The sequence below is a fragment of the Vitis vinifera genome, chromosome 8 (genome assembly GCF_030704535.1).
Source record: "Vitis vinifera cultivar Pinot Noir 40024 chromosome 8, ASM3070453v1".
Classification (NCBI taxonomy): Eukaryota; Viridiplantae; Streptophyta; class Magnoliopsida; order Vitales; family Vitaceae; genus Vitis; species Vitis vinifera.
In genome coordinates this window covers 187,503-202,500 of record NC_081812.1, presented here as the reverse complement: position 1 = coordinate 202,500, position 14,998 = coordinate 187,503, and the positions used below count along the sequence as shown (strand labels likewise).

The window sequence follows — 14,998 nt, the reverse complement described above, 5'->3', positions numbered from 1 at the left end:
TACAAGAACCAGGAGATTGAAGAATAACAAAATAGCTAAAAAAATTAATGTAGCCACATCCAAGGATTCGGCCAAAAGAAGAAAGCATAGTAAAGCCAACATGGAAATGGCATGGAATAGGAAGTGTTGAGGAAATACAGGGAAGCTTAAATCATACAATCATACAATGAATATCTATAAATCACTCGTAAAGAACGAGATAGGATATCGAGAAAGCAGACCCATTTAAATCAATGAACATTCAATTCAATTATTCAGAAACCAACATAACCTACTGACTTGGATGATCTTCGTAATTATGAGATTTAGGAATTCATAAAAACTACCTGAAGCTTTTCCAAAACCCCAAAGGGCTGACTTGGTGAACGTAGGGTTTTAGCTCCTCTCAACTTCTGCCCTTCTGCCATGCCCCCATTTATGGGAAGAATTAAACAGGCCAGGGCCCAGTAAAATAATGTTGGGCCAGGTGCTGGATTTTAGGCCCGGCCCGCACCATCCTTTACATAATTAACTGATATCTTTCTTTTATTTATACATTTATTTTGGATCATCTAATCCAATCCATGAAAAAAAAACTTGAAAATTGTTTCTTGATAATCTCCTATTTTCGCCTAAAAAAGATAACGGCCTTTTGTATAAATTTAAAAACAACATTTTGGGATAGAGTGCATCTGGGTGTCACCTCTACTTAGAGGGTGGACGATGGAGAAGCCCACCTCGAGTGGGCACTCACAGCAATGTGGCACAAGGGAATGTGGCACAAGTAAAGATACGACTCAACATGAAATAATTTTGAAATTAAAATTAAAACTCATTAATTAATATTTTTTACTAAAATAGATCATATAACTAATCCATTTATCCTCTCTCATGACAGACAATATGAGACATCATAAATAAGATTTTACTAATTTTAGTTTTGAAAAACTTCTTTCTTCTCCATAATATTCGCATCCATTCCAAAAAGATTATAATTTAATATTTCAGTTTGTAAAACCTCCCTTGAGACATTTAATTTTAGAAAATATGACAACCGGATCATCTACTACTCTTTTTCAAATTCAATTTATTTATTTTTAAGTTTTCCGAGATCCAACAATCTGATCCCGCAGATTAAAATAAATCAAAGTATAAACTTAGGATAATACAACCTAATTTACTTGGGCTTTTGATAGAAGTTGATTCCTTAGATTTAGTACAAAGCAATTGGAGTTTTTTTGAAATAATTGGTATAAGGAAGAATTACAAGAGAAGTGGGTGGGAAAGAAAGAATGAAAAAAGAAGTTGAGAAAATAGTATGAGATAAAAATTTGGATTTTTTTTTTTACTTTATCATTTAATTAAAATAAAATTTTTATCAATAATTGTTCTAAAATATCTAATAAATACTACAAATAATAATAATAATAATAATAATAATAATAGCAAAACATTTCAACCTTTTATAGAGTGGGGGCTTAGTTGGTTGCTTTACTTCCGTAGATCTCATAAGATGTATTTGCTAAATTTTTTATGTATGAATGTTGTATAGCTTAGAATAAAAGATTATGTTTGAGATGTGCTTTGGATGATAATTCTAAACAATAATATTTAAATGATGAAAATTTTAAAGTGTTAACGAGTTTAAAAACACTTTCTAAAATAATTATCAAATATATTCTGAATTGTCCATCTTCTTTTTATTTATTTATTTTTTATTCATATTTAGAATTTAAATGTAGGGTGGATGTGTCTAAGACATAATTGAATGGACTTTGGTTTGGTAGATTGAAATGATTGGGGAGCTGGTCGGATTCATATAGTCGTCTTCTAAAACGAGAATTTTATGTCCTTCAAGATACAAGATACAAATCAGGCCCACCCATCACTTGTTTTGGGTGGAATCAACATGGACCCTACACAACTCGTTTCATGTGGGTGGGCTAGTGGGGTCTACCGTCTACTTACAACATACGACTTTGCTGAAACCAAAGCTAACCGGTATTGACAACAAGGTTTTTGAAAATTATTTTATATTTAACGCCTATTTTTCATGTTTTTAAAAATAATTTTTGTGTAATATTTTATTTTTAATCTTTCATCATATTTATATAATAATTTTTAAATCATTCATAAAAAAAAATAAAGTTCTTTGAAAATATTTTATTTTAAAAAAAATAAAAACAATTTTTTATTTTCTAATTATTTTTTTTTCCTTGAAAAATAGATTACCCATAAAGGACCTAATTTGCCCTTTCTTCAAGCACACAGCAAAACCAACGACTTTTCTCTTTTTCTTTTTTTATCACCTATAATTTTTCTTTCCTGAACCTAAATAGATGAAGTAGCCTGGAGCAGACCCAAATTTTATATTTATGTCAAACTTCACGGACCATCGCCAAGTATTTGACCTTTATGAATTATATAAATAAGCTAAATACATTTTAGACTTATCGCCTCCTCAATATAACAACCACAGTTTTTCCCAGTTACGAATTTGAGTTTATACACCTTCATATAATAATAACCTAACACTTCTTCCAAAAGGTTTTTGAATTTTTTTCTTTAAATTTTTCAGGAAGTAAACATAGCCTTATTATTATTATTATTATTTTACTTTTTAAACGTTATTATGGTTGTGAGCCGCCAAAGAGTGTGATTGACTACATACAAGTCAACATGAATAGCTATGATGGAATGGTAGTTGAAGCCTGTGAATTTTGATAACCCTCTACTTTGTAAACCATGCGCGCATGAATGCTTTGGGAAACAACTTAATTAGTGTATAGTTTTATGGTCTTGATTTGAAGAGGTTGTTGTATCATAAGTTTTGTTTTGTTTTTTTTTATAAACAATATTTAGGTGCATAATTAGTGTTTTCTTAACTTGCTGCAATTTATCTTGGCATCTCTCTATATAGGTCAATATCAAATACTATATATTTTTTTTAAAGTTATTTTCTATGATCCAGAATACACCTTTTATGCTTCATTGAATTGTTTGTTTTTAGGTTTCTTTTTGTTTTCAAGTTTAAGAAGTTTTTGAAAGATGTTAAAAGAACGATGATTCTATATACATATTTTATTTTCTTTTTTTACAAGATTGATATGCATGTCGATACAAGATAAGATCATATGAACATTTGATTTTCAAATTTACTTGTAGGAAATAAAGGTAACAACCATTCATTTTTTTTTAAAGAAAATATTATTGAAATAAGAAGCTAATATTAATGAAGAGGCATATCACATATGATACATATCTTCATACCTTAATGTTGGTCCCTTTTAGATATAAAATCATCAAGCAACACCCTATCATGATTAATATTCTATAATGTTTTGTCATTGTTTAATAAGAATTTGTTCAACTATTTTATTCGTTGACTTTCATCCAAATGATAGACGAAACATTTTCTAAATGTTATAAAGTACTTAAATGATCATGTTATTAATAGATATATTCTACATTATAGCATGTGGTTTAATTTTTGCTTCTACGAGATCAAACAAAGCTCCATTAGTTTTTTTCTAGATGATAATTTATGATAATAAAGCAATGAATTTAATGATTTGAATTTTTATGTATATGAGCTTGTATATTAATTCCAATGTTTTCATGATGGGACCAATCATTCAATCTTATCAATTCACAGTTAAATAACGATTAGACTAATGGTGGAATTAGTGATATTTTAAATATATAATTTATGTATTATTAAGATAAAAAAATACGTGTGAAAAACTACAATATATATTATATAAAGAAATTAAAAACCTATAATACTTATTTTTCATCTTTGAGATAAGTATAAATATATTAATATTCTAAATTTTATTAAATAAAATATGTACATTATTTAAATGTGAAGATATATCATGTATAATAAAAATAGGAGAAACATTATGTTATTTAATTTTTCCTATATATCTTATTATTTCATCATTTTAAAAATTATTACTTAATTTATTTTACTTTTGTATAAAAGTTTTTGAAAAGAATTATGTTATTTTATTTATTGTTTTGCAAATTTAAAATAATAAAGTATAAGTAACACAGTGGTATCTCCCTTATGCTTTGAACTTAAGTCACAAGCCCCCATGTTGCTTTTTATGTAATGGATTTTTGCATGGTTTTAAAAACCGGACCGGACCAGCCGGTCCGACCGGTTGGACCGCCGGCTGGTCACCGTTCCGGTTCGGTCCCGTCATTAGACCGGATGGAGACCGAACTGGGATTGGACCGCTTGAACCGGCGGTCCAACCGGTGAACCGAACAAACCGGCCGGTTATGAGGGAACCAGCTAGTTCAAATGATTTTAATTTTATTTTTTGGTTTTCCAAATGCTCATTTTCAATCTCCATATTCCAATTTCCAAAATGAATGGAGACATGAATTTTATATTTATTAGTATGCAAAAATCTTCATGAATATTCAAACATTGACATGTTATGTTTTTATTTTGAGTAATTATTTAAGTGTTGTGGACTTATGGTTGACATTTGTATTATTTGTTATGGACAATGTGTTAAGTTAACAACTCTTTGATAATTTGGTTATTATGGGATAGTAATGGTTTGATTATTTGATAAATATTGAGTTTATTGACATTATGAATGTATAACATCTTATATTGTGTTATAAATATCATATATGATAATTGATGACTTCTACAGGTAAAAATTTTTGTGACAAAACTCAAGTTACTCAAGAAACAAAGTAGATGCTGTCAAAATTTACATAGAATTTATTAATTTTTTAATTTTTTATATTATATAAAATAATAAAATATATATTTATGACGTCACCGGTTCGATAGCGGTTCGACCGACGGTCCGACCAATGAACCGTGAACCGGTAACTTTTTCGGTTCAATGACCGGTCCGGTTTTTAAAACATTGGATTTTTGTTTAAATCATTCATCCCAAATAGGAAAAACCAAAGGCCCAAGGCCTAGGTGGGTGCCTCGAAGCACCCAATATATGATGTGGTCTATTGTTTGTTAAAATAAAATAAAAATAAAATAAAAATAAAAATGTTGCCAAGCCAAAACTGATTCACCGATTCAATGTCTAACTTTCCTTCAGTCTAGTTTGATGCAAGTTCAATGCATTCTTCGACTCAAAAAACGACCGCAATCAAAACAAGGTTTGACCCATAAAATTGGTTGATGTGTTCTGATTTTTAAAACATTGGTTAATTTTTAACCATTAAACACTAATTTTTTCTTATTGTGATATTTTTTTTGTATTATAGGTTTAATATTTAATATTGCGGTTGCTGGCAATTTTGGGTTCTTTCTAAAAAGTAATATTTAGATATGGTTGCAAGAGTCGTATATATTAACTCCATCAACTGTATATGAATATGCAACTTTTAATTTAAATTTATGATATAATCTTATGTTGCTTTTCATTCTATACAAAAAAATAAGGACAACTTTAATAGGCTTTTGGATTTGTACTTTTAATATTCAAATTCATCTAAAACAATTGGTTTTGATTACATATATATATATAGCAAAAATGAATAATTTAATCATTATTATTATCATACTTAGACATGTACCATATTTAATTTGAAAGCAAATTCCGTTTTGTTTTCCATTAAAAAACTTAATTTTTCTATTAAAATTTAAATTAAAAATAATATTAAATTGTAATAGAAAACCTTGACAGATACACAATTTGATAGATAAGGTTTCACAACCTTGACAACTAAGGTTTTTGCTACCTTGATAGATGTCTTTACCAAACTTGACATATATAATGGTTGTCATGACCATGGTTTTAAAATTGGACTGGACCGACTGGTTTGACCATCGGTCGGTCACGGTTCCGGTCCGGTTCGATCAATTGGGCCGAAATAACATTGAACCGGGATCAGACCACTTCAACCGGTGGTCCAACCAGTGAACCGGATGAACCGGTCGGTTAAATTTAATTTAATTTTTAAAAAAAACTAGCATCAAAATGACGTTGTTTTGGAGGGTATATAATGAAAATTAAAACTGCAAACTACATACCCTCTCTCCTCCCCCCATAACAATTGTCGGCCTGCCGCTCCACCCGCTACCGACGCGCCGTGGCCTGTGACACCCAGACAGCTCCCGCTGACAACCAATATAAGCCAGTAACCTTCCCTGCTGTCATCTTTTCCCAGTTCCCCATCGCGGGGTTGGAAGCCGACATTGGAAACCTCCCTACCGGGCTGTAAACATCCTACACTCCTTGGCCGCCTGTAAACCTCCCACTCCCCGACGACTTTGAACGGAGGAATTTAGATAGAATTTATTAATTTTTTTTATTTTTAATAACATATAAAATAATGAAATATATATTTATGATGTCATCGGATCAACTGTCAGTCTAACTAGTGAATTGTGAACCGATAACTTTTTCGGTTCAATGACTAGTCTGATTCTGAAAACATTGATCATGACATGTAGGAGACAATAATGGCATGTGCAATACCAACCTTGATATGTATTAGGGTAACAATAACATATCTTTCATCCAACCTTAATAGATGTAGGAACGACCATAACATATATGATAACCAAGTGGTAAAGTCACATACTTTAACATATTATAAATGGTCAAAGATACCAATCTTTGACAATGTATTGTTGGCATCTTAGATCTAAGCAACGAAAATAATATTAATTTTTCAAAAAAATAATATTTAGGGTTAAAGTACTAAACTTTAGGTTTGATGTTCTCAAATCTTAAATTCCAAGTGTTGAAGAAAACCTTAAAGTTGTTGGAAGTCTCGTAAACCCATGATCTTTCGTCTGATGACTCAAATTCGTTCTTGACACATTTCCAATGGGAAAAAAGAAGGGTGAAGGTTACGTCTCTCTTTCTCTCTAAATTATGAAAGACAAAAAGTGATGGAAACTCTAACCTTTAGGAGGTATTTATAGGGTTTTTAATTAGGTTTAAGTGACTTGAGCTCATATGGGCTTGGGTCACTTAATTTAACCCAAATTTGGATCCTAATTGATTGATTAACTCAATAATGCCTACTAATAATTCAATTAGTCCAATTCAAAGACTTTGTTCACTTACTCTTGTATAACCTTATGTAATTACCAAAATACCCTTATACACAAAAGTGAAGTTAAAGCCAATCTAACCTTTATAACCCATGCCAACAAGTATATAATAGCTTAGAGTGAGGACTATTGGGACCCGTAGGAGTACTGACTTCCTCATAATCTAATTCTAAAGTTGATTCAACATCCCTCTATAGATAATCAATTAAATTCCAGTATCTTATGTAAATAACAACGAGACACTATGTGCTCAGGTCTATGACTTGCCATCTATTGCGTTCAGTCTCCCTATGAACTGGTGTGTATAGTCTAGCAATGTGAAAGCTATTAGCTTTTCAAGATTACCTTTACTATCCTTGAGTTACAAATCCTCTTATTCAACTAAGTCTTAACTCTCAAAGAGATTATGCCAAATTCTACTTAAAGGACTATTAGGACCATAGCTTCCATGCACATGCCTTCTTAGGATCACCTAAGGGAACACTTTATCTCAATCCCATGAGATATCATGATGCCTCTATTGAGAATACCTATTGCTATTGGCTTTCATCAATAGTGACCTAATTCACAGGAAATATATGATCAGTTTACGATCTCACCTGTAGGTTGAAGCCATTGGTAACTTTAGCCTAAGTTCAATATTCTCTCAAGGTTAAGATATAACACAATAAAACATCTTGATAAAGTCATGACTACTTGATAGCCTCAAATCATGACTTCTTGTAGGTCATATGCAATGTGTAACCATACACACTAGTACACTCACCATAGGAAACCAATCCCAATAGCCAAGACCACCTATCCCTTCAATTTGGAGGTGGTGCACTACAGTCTCTAATGGGTTGCCTAGACCCACGAACCGACTATGAATAAGTCATCTATTTTCTAAGAACCTATGACTTGGATCTTTTATATACACCACTATAAAAAGTTTATTTAAGGACGCTTCATTCCTTAGCACTTTTAATAAGTGTCAATAATGTTAGGCAAAATGGATGAATCATGGTGTGTAGAAAAGACACATTAATATTGGCGCTTCAATGGAGAATATAACTGCGCTTATGAACCTTGGTGCTTTAAAAAGTGACATGGAATTAAAATACAATCTTTGGCGTTTCTTAAAAGCACCATTATCTTTGGTCATATATAAATACTTCTTTTCCCTCATACTCTCACACCTCGAATCCCTCTCAATACAAATTGCTAATATTAGAGAACCCACCAAAACCCTTGTTGTCAACCACCAAAACCTCAACTTTTCCGATTATGGATAACTTCCTTATTTTTTTCGGTAGCTAACAAGAAACTCTCTATTATCTGACTACCTAGATCTGTACTCACTCTAGACGATGATTTCATTTTGAAGTTTGAAGCCTACACCCTAATCAACATCCGATGTCAAAAAACCCCCTTTTTTGGCCACCATCAACGAAATCCACTACCAGCTACATTCATAGTTGGCCACGACCTGAAAGATTTCATTTACATGTAAGTATTATGTTCTATTTTTAGGTTTATTTAGGGCTAGGGTTTGTGATTTAATAATTGTTTCTAATGTTTGTAATTTTAAAGGCCTTGGAATTGGATGGTCTTTCATTATGAGAGAAGTGTGGCAGCTTGAGATGAAGAGTAGGGGTTTAGGAGGAGGAATGTTGGGAAAATGTCATAAGATGGATAAAATCATGTTTGCATGTCTATTTTTATGAATCTTGGATTTATTGTGAGATTTGAATTGGGCAAGCTCCATCAAGGTTCCAAATCTTTGATCAATTTTTGTTTTGAAATTTTGTGTGATCCTTGGTTCTGGATTTGGATCAAAAAAAAAATTAATGTCTTAATTTTCTTCGTTATTATTATTATTATTTTTTGGTGTTGGTGTTGTCTTCTTCGATTTTAACATCTCAAAGAGGTCTTTGTTTTTTTATGAAATTTGTTCACGTTAGGTTGTTGTATAACTTGTATTCCCTAGATACATGCAAGTTGCTTGATAAAATGGGTGTGAGAATCAGATATATGTTCCTTTTGTTGAATTAATGTGAAAATATGTGTTTAATATCTTGATGTTTAGTATCTATGGTTTCAAGTTTCAAGGTCTGAGTATTGGAACAATGATTTATCTCTTCTTAGTTTATGGAATAGCCTGTAAATCACCCATTCATTCTATAATAAAATTAAAAGGAAATCCATTAGACATGCAGTATAGAAAAAAATTGAGAAAAATTAAGAAAAAAATAAGGGAAATCTAAGTGTGTTAGCACCACTTGTTAGTTTCGATGGCCCCAAGACTTAATTCTCTACGTTATTTTCTATTACACTATATGATCTTTGATTACATTTTGAGCCAATGTTAATCCACTTGCTAAACTAAATCATCAACGTCCATTTTAGGTTCGTAATTGGTAGGCCCTTGGAGGAAATCTCATATACCTCGCATATGTAGGCTTGATCATCGAATGAAGTTGCAAGATCAAGTGGTGTTTGACCTAATGGATGGTATAGAGTTTCCAGAACTCACTTGATCATCTAACTGTTGGGGGACAGGTAACAATATGATGGCTTTGGCATGATAACACCCATTTTTTCTGTGTTTTTTTAAAAAAAATATTTTTCAAGAGGAAAAACTAGTATCACTTTTAAAACATAAAACATAGACTGCTATTGGCCATTTTCTTGTTCCTTGTTCTAGATAGTTTTTGAATAGTTGTAAAGCTTTGTTTATTATTTTCTAGAAACTACTAAAAGGGTTTTGGTGTGGTCACTGTGAGATGTTTGAATTCAATTTGACCATTCAGTTCAAATCCAAATATAAATGTCATTAAAGGCATGTTGTACTCTGAAATATATGTTATTATTCTTATACAATTTTATACATTTGAGAAAGATATGAATATATATCTAGGAAGCATTGAATTGTTCTGAGATTTCAATGATATATATAGTTTTTATGCTATTATAGATATCGTGTTGGGATTTTTCACTTATCTGTTAGTTCTTCTTGCTCCAGATGTTGATGAATTTTGTTGTTGTGTTATTGTTATTATTATTATTATTATTTGGTTCAATATATTCATAATTTTGGATTTTCATTTATCATCCTTTGCCAAAGAAGATTTAAAAGAGTTTTCCTTCCAATTAGGATTAACTGTGAGCAATAAGTATATATCTATATATATATATATATATATATATATATATATATATATATATATATATAATTATGGTTTTTAAAGAAACTGGTATACATATTAGCAATTGACAAAACCTTGTGCTGGGAGGTTGGGCAATGGGTAGGAATGTCCTCCAGAATCACATTACACTATCACCATCTATTCTTCAATATTTAAAAATAAGCCCAAGCATTTCTCTAACTGAGTGATCTATATTAGCAATTCTAATCCTTCATGAGGTCTCTATAGTCCTTAGAGTACCATATATTTATGGAATAGGAATGAGTATCAACAAAACTGCTTATGCCTCATGAATTGCCAAGTTTCATGAGTGGTTTGTAATAGTATCTGTTTAAAGTTTATAATATCTAGATTTCATGAATACTTTTCTAGTTTTTATTTGAAGGATATTAAAAAATGAATAAGGTGTTGAAGGAAAACTATACATTTTTTTCAGACTCGGGATGTAATGGTACTGAGCTTTCTCGTTCACAAGAGATAGAGGTAGTCTTAACTGGTATTGCTCATGTTGATGAGGACAATCTTTCTCTTGCCATTGTTGACGCTACAAAGAGTGTTGGGTTTGCTCAGTGACCGTATCAACACTTATCAAGCGTTAGTGATGAATAATCCACAATAGTCTTTCTTTAATGGATTACCTGATGGGATGCCAATGAGGATTTTGGTTTGGAATTGTAGAGAAGCGGGAAATGAGGATTTTCTCGGGGTGATTAGAGACCTCATCTCTGTGCATGACTCGGTGATCCTAGTGTTGGTTGAGACTAGAATAAGTGGTGATAGGGCTGATGAGGTGTCTCGAAGGATTGAGTTTTCTAGTTCGACGCAAATGGAAACTTAAGGGTTTAGTGGAAGCATATGGGTCTTTTGAAGGACTGAGCGTGTTCAGGTTAAAATTCTCTCTAAAGACTCTTAGTGTGTGAAGTTGTTCATTGAAAATAAAGTTAGGATGATGAAATAATTAGATCTTCAAATTGAGTGATGTCTTTTTTATTTTAATTTTCTTTGACCTTCTAGCATCATTTCTTCCTAATTAGTTATCATCTCATTTAATATATATATATATATAAATATAATTAATTAATTAATTAATTACTATATTTAATTAATTAAATATTACTATATATATTTCTTATATCTTATCATCTTTAAAGGATGCCACGTGGGAGCAAAATCTTGCTCCCCATCTGATCCACATGTCAAGAACAGGACAATGATTTCAACTTTTAGGCCCAATAATTGATTAATTGGTTATAGGCATGAGTGGCTTTCTTCAAAGGAAAAAATGATACTGTAAAGAAAGAAAAAAAATATTTGGCATCAAATCATCTACAATTATTATAATATTATTTTTACAAATTTAGGATTTTAAATCATTTTCCATTTATACACATTATGATGGAAATTTTGTTTTTAAAAATTTAATCAATATTTATTATAATAAATTAAAATATTTATTGATATATATAAGTAGCATTCTATAAGATATTTGTAAAATATGAAATTTTAGAAGAATTATATTATTTTTGGATAGAGTTTTAGCTTGGGATTGATGTTGAAAATTTTGAAGACAATATGAGCAATGAAATACAATAAAGTGAATAGATGGAAAAATTCAAAGAAAAATAAGATACATATTTAAATTTAATAATTTTCTTCCAAAGTCATTTTTTTTTTATATAAATATCTTTTGATCAAATTCATTAAATTTAGTTTTATTTTACACTTTCTTTTTCTACTTTCTATATTTTCTATAAATTCTATTTTGATTTTGGAAAAAAGATGGGAAAAATGTAATTTTAGTAAATATATTAATTCTCTAATCCAAATAAGTAAAATCAATTTAATAAATAAATATAATTATAACATAAATACTATTGAATCTACCTAAAATATATTGAAGGTGGTTTGGGAATGTTTCTCATAATGTTGGAAGTCTTTGGTAATAATTGAAAATGTTTTTCTCATAAAACATTTAACATTTGGTAAATTTTAATTGTGATTTTGAAAATTTAGATTACCAAATGATAATTTTTGAACTAACCCATGAAATATGTATTTTTCACAAATTATTTTTTGGTAGCCTATTATATATATATATATATTATAAGTTATTAAAATAATTTACCAAACCATTTGCAAATAGAAAATAGTACAAATAAAATTGATAACACAAAATTTAATTATAACCTAAAATTTTTTAGGATATTTAGCTCTAAGGGATATTTGGGATAAATTTCCTATTACCATGATCACTTAGTTTAGATACTTAAAAGGTTAAAAATTATAATTCAATTTTTTTTATTAATTTTTTAAAATTATGAAAACCATGTTCCATGTTCATTACTGTGTGCTCCTATATCATGATATATGGTTTAAAATTAATTCTTGGTTTCTCCATTAGGATGCACTATTTATTTATTTTACATAGACATCTAGAATTTCTTCACATTTTATTTAGATGTATATTATATTAGTTTTATAATAAAGAGATTAAAATTTTAATCAAACAAAAAATATTTCATTTTCATAATTTTTATTTTAAATGAAAAAAATATATGTTAAACCATATATTATCCCTATAATGCTTGTGAATTCTTCTCAAAAACACCAATCTCAAAAACACCAAATGCAAAAGCACTGCATAAAGACAAGTTTAAATTATATAGTTCACAAAATACCATTATAGGCTAAAATTTAGACAAAAAAAATTAATTATTAAATATTGATTGTCTTATTATTTGTTTTGTAGGATAATTACTTGATGTGTATTTAAAATTGTCAATTTAGATTATTTTGATTAAATTTAGTGTGGACCTTTTTGTAAAAGATATTGCTCTCTAAGTTGTGATACTACCACGGCAAAGGTGATTTTCATAGGGATATCAAGTTTATTATTTTTTATTTTCTATTAAAGATCTTCTAAAAAGGGATATACACTTGGAATTTTGTTGTTCTCATGTGATCATTTGTTTTCATTCTCAACTACAGAATGTTCTTGTTGGTTCAAAAGGAAACATGAAGATTTCTAATTTTGGCCATGGTGTTTTACCACTCTATTGTAAGTTACATTGTCACCCTCATAAAACATAAAGATTTCTTCATAAAATAATTTTTTTGTTTCATTGCTTAAGTTATTTATTTTTCAATGAATCTAAAACTACAAGATGATGGATTACTATATATATATACAACCAGTGGAAGTTCAAATTACATTGCTTAATTAACTTCTAATTAATTTTTTTCAAGTGTCAAAAATGTGGTTTGTAGTTTAATTTTCATTTTATTAAAATTAACGATTCTATTTTTATCTCTTCAACCAATTTTTAGACTGGGTAATTGATTGAGCATAGCTCTAGAAGCTGCCAATGAAGTATCTCTATGAACATAATCCCCTCATGATAGTGATAAATAAGATGAATGATAAGTATGATACAATTGACCACTATTTTGGATGCAATGTTGCAATGCATATCAGATGGTAGGAAATGTTAATTCTTTTAACTTAACAAAAAACTTAGTTGATAAAGTATCATGGTGTGAACCCTATTTATTTCATGTTACACCATATTCCCAAACCTTCCCTTGTTAATGTTGCTCATTCGATGAGGTCTATTACTATTAGACGATGCCTAATTGAATATTTTAATGGACTATGGATGTTGATATTCTCTTGTCCCAAACTTGGTTTGTTTTTCTATTTTTTTTTTGGGATATACTGAAGATTTAATGGATTATTGATGTTGATGTTCTCTTGTCTCGTATTTGATTAATCTCTTGCTTTGTCTTTTAACTATTGATAGTAATTTTGTTGTAATTATTCTTAAGGTCACATATGTTAATTGGTATACACATTTGTTTTCCTATTATATTTTCATTGTCATTTCTTTCAATCTATTTCTAAAAGTATTCACTTACATATCTTTTTCTGAAATTATAATTGATTTTAGTTTTTTGTGCATGTAGGTCATTTTTTTGGGAAATTAACATTGTAGTTGGATAAGCTAGCATGAAGGAGTATGTTGAAGACCAAAGCACAATTAGGTTGCATGTAAAGAAAAAATGGACTATGTTAAGGGACTAAATATTAAAGTGGTGACTTGTTTTTTGTTATTTTAATATATTTTAGCTTTTTTGTGTTTCTTATTTATGAAATACAAGTTCGACTATTTGTGATTAAATACTGCAATTTGGAAATGTATTACTAGGTGAAAAATTAGGTGCAACAACTAATTTCATTGGTACATAATTTTTTTTTCTTATGTGTATGCATTATTTCAATAGTAGGTGAAAAATTAGGTGCAACAATTATTAAATTAAAACTAAATTTAAAATTAAACAATTATCTTCCTTGATGCTTTTACTAAGTGTCATGGAATGAGAGTAACCACCAGTGACATTTATCCAACCCAATAATGGCATTAATAAATGTGTCTATGTAGTGTGAACAACTAACAATGACACTTTTTGAAGTGTCAAGGTTCTCTTCAATGGTGCTTTCTAGAAGTGTTCTTATAGTTTTTGAAATTGCTAAACAATGACACTTATAGAAAGTGTCAAGGTTTCTTCTACTCAACAGTGACGCTTATAAAAGTGTCAATGTAGTTTGATATAACTAATGATGACGCTTTTTAAGCGTCAAAGTTCTCTTCAATGGCGCTTTCTAGAAGCGTCATTGTAGGCAAATACTTATTATGACAGGCTAGTAGATGACGCTTTGGGGAAGTGCCATTGAATGTATTTCTTGACACTTAAAAAACGTCATGGTGAACGTTTT

The 14,998-nt window shown here is 29.8% G+C and overlaps 1 protein-coding gene across 6 annotated transcripts in view; it reads right to left on the bottom strand.

Annotated features, from left to right (window-relative positions):
• Window positions 1-429, bottom strand: part of LOC100250136 (bifunctional protein FolD 1, mitochondrial) — a 9,013-nt gene extending 8,584 nt beyond the window's left edge. For 5 of the 6 annotated variants that reach the window (XM_059738845.1, XM_010654781.3, XM_010654782.3 and 2 more), the window contains exon 1: window positions 327-397. The gene's annotated coding sequence lies outside the window, so the exon portion shown is untranslated. Of the gene's footprint in view, window positions 1-326 lie in introns of all 6 variants that reach the window. The other variant, XM_002264441.4, reaches the window with a different exon arrangement.
• Between the last annotated feature and the right edge of the window lie 14,569 nt (window positions 430-14,998).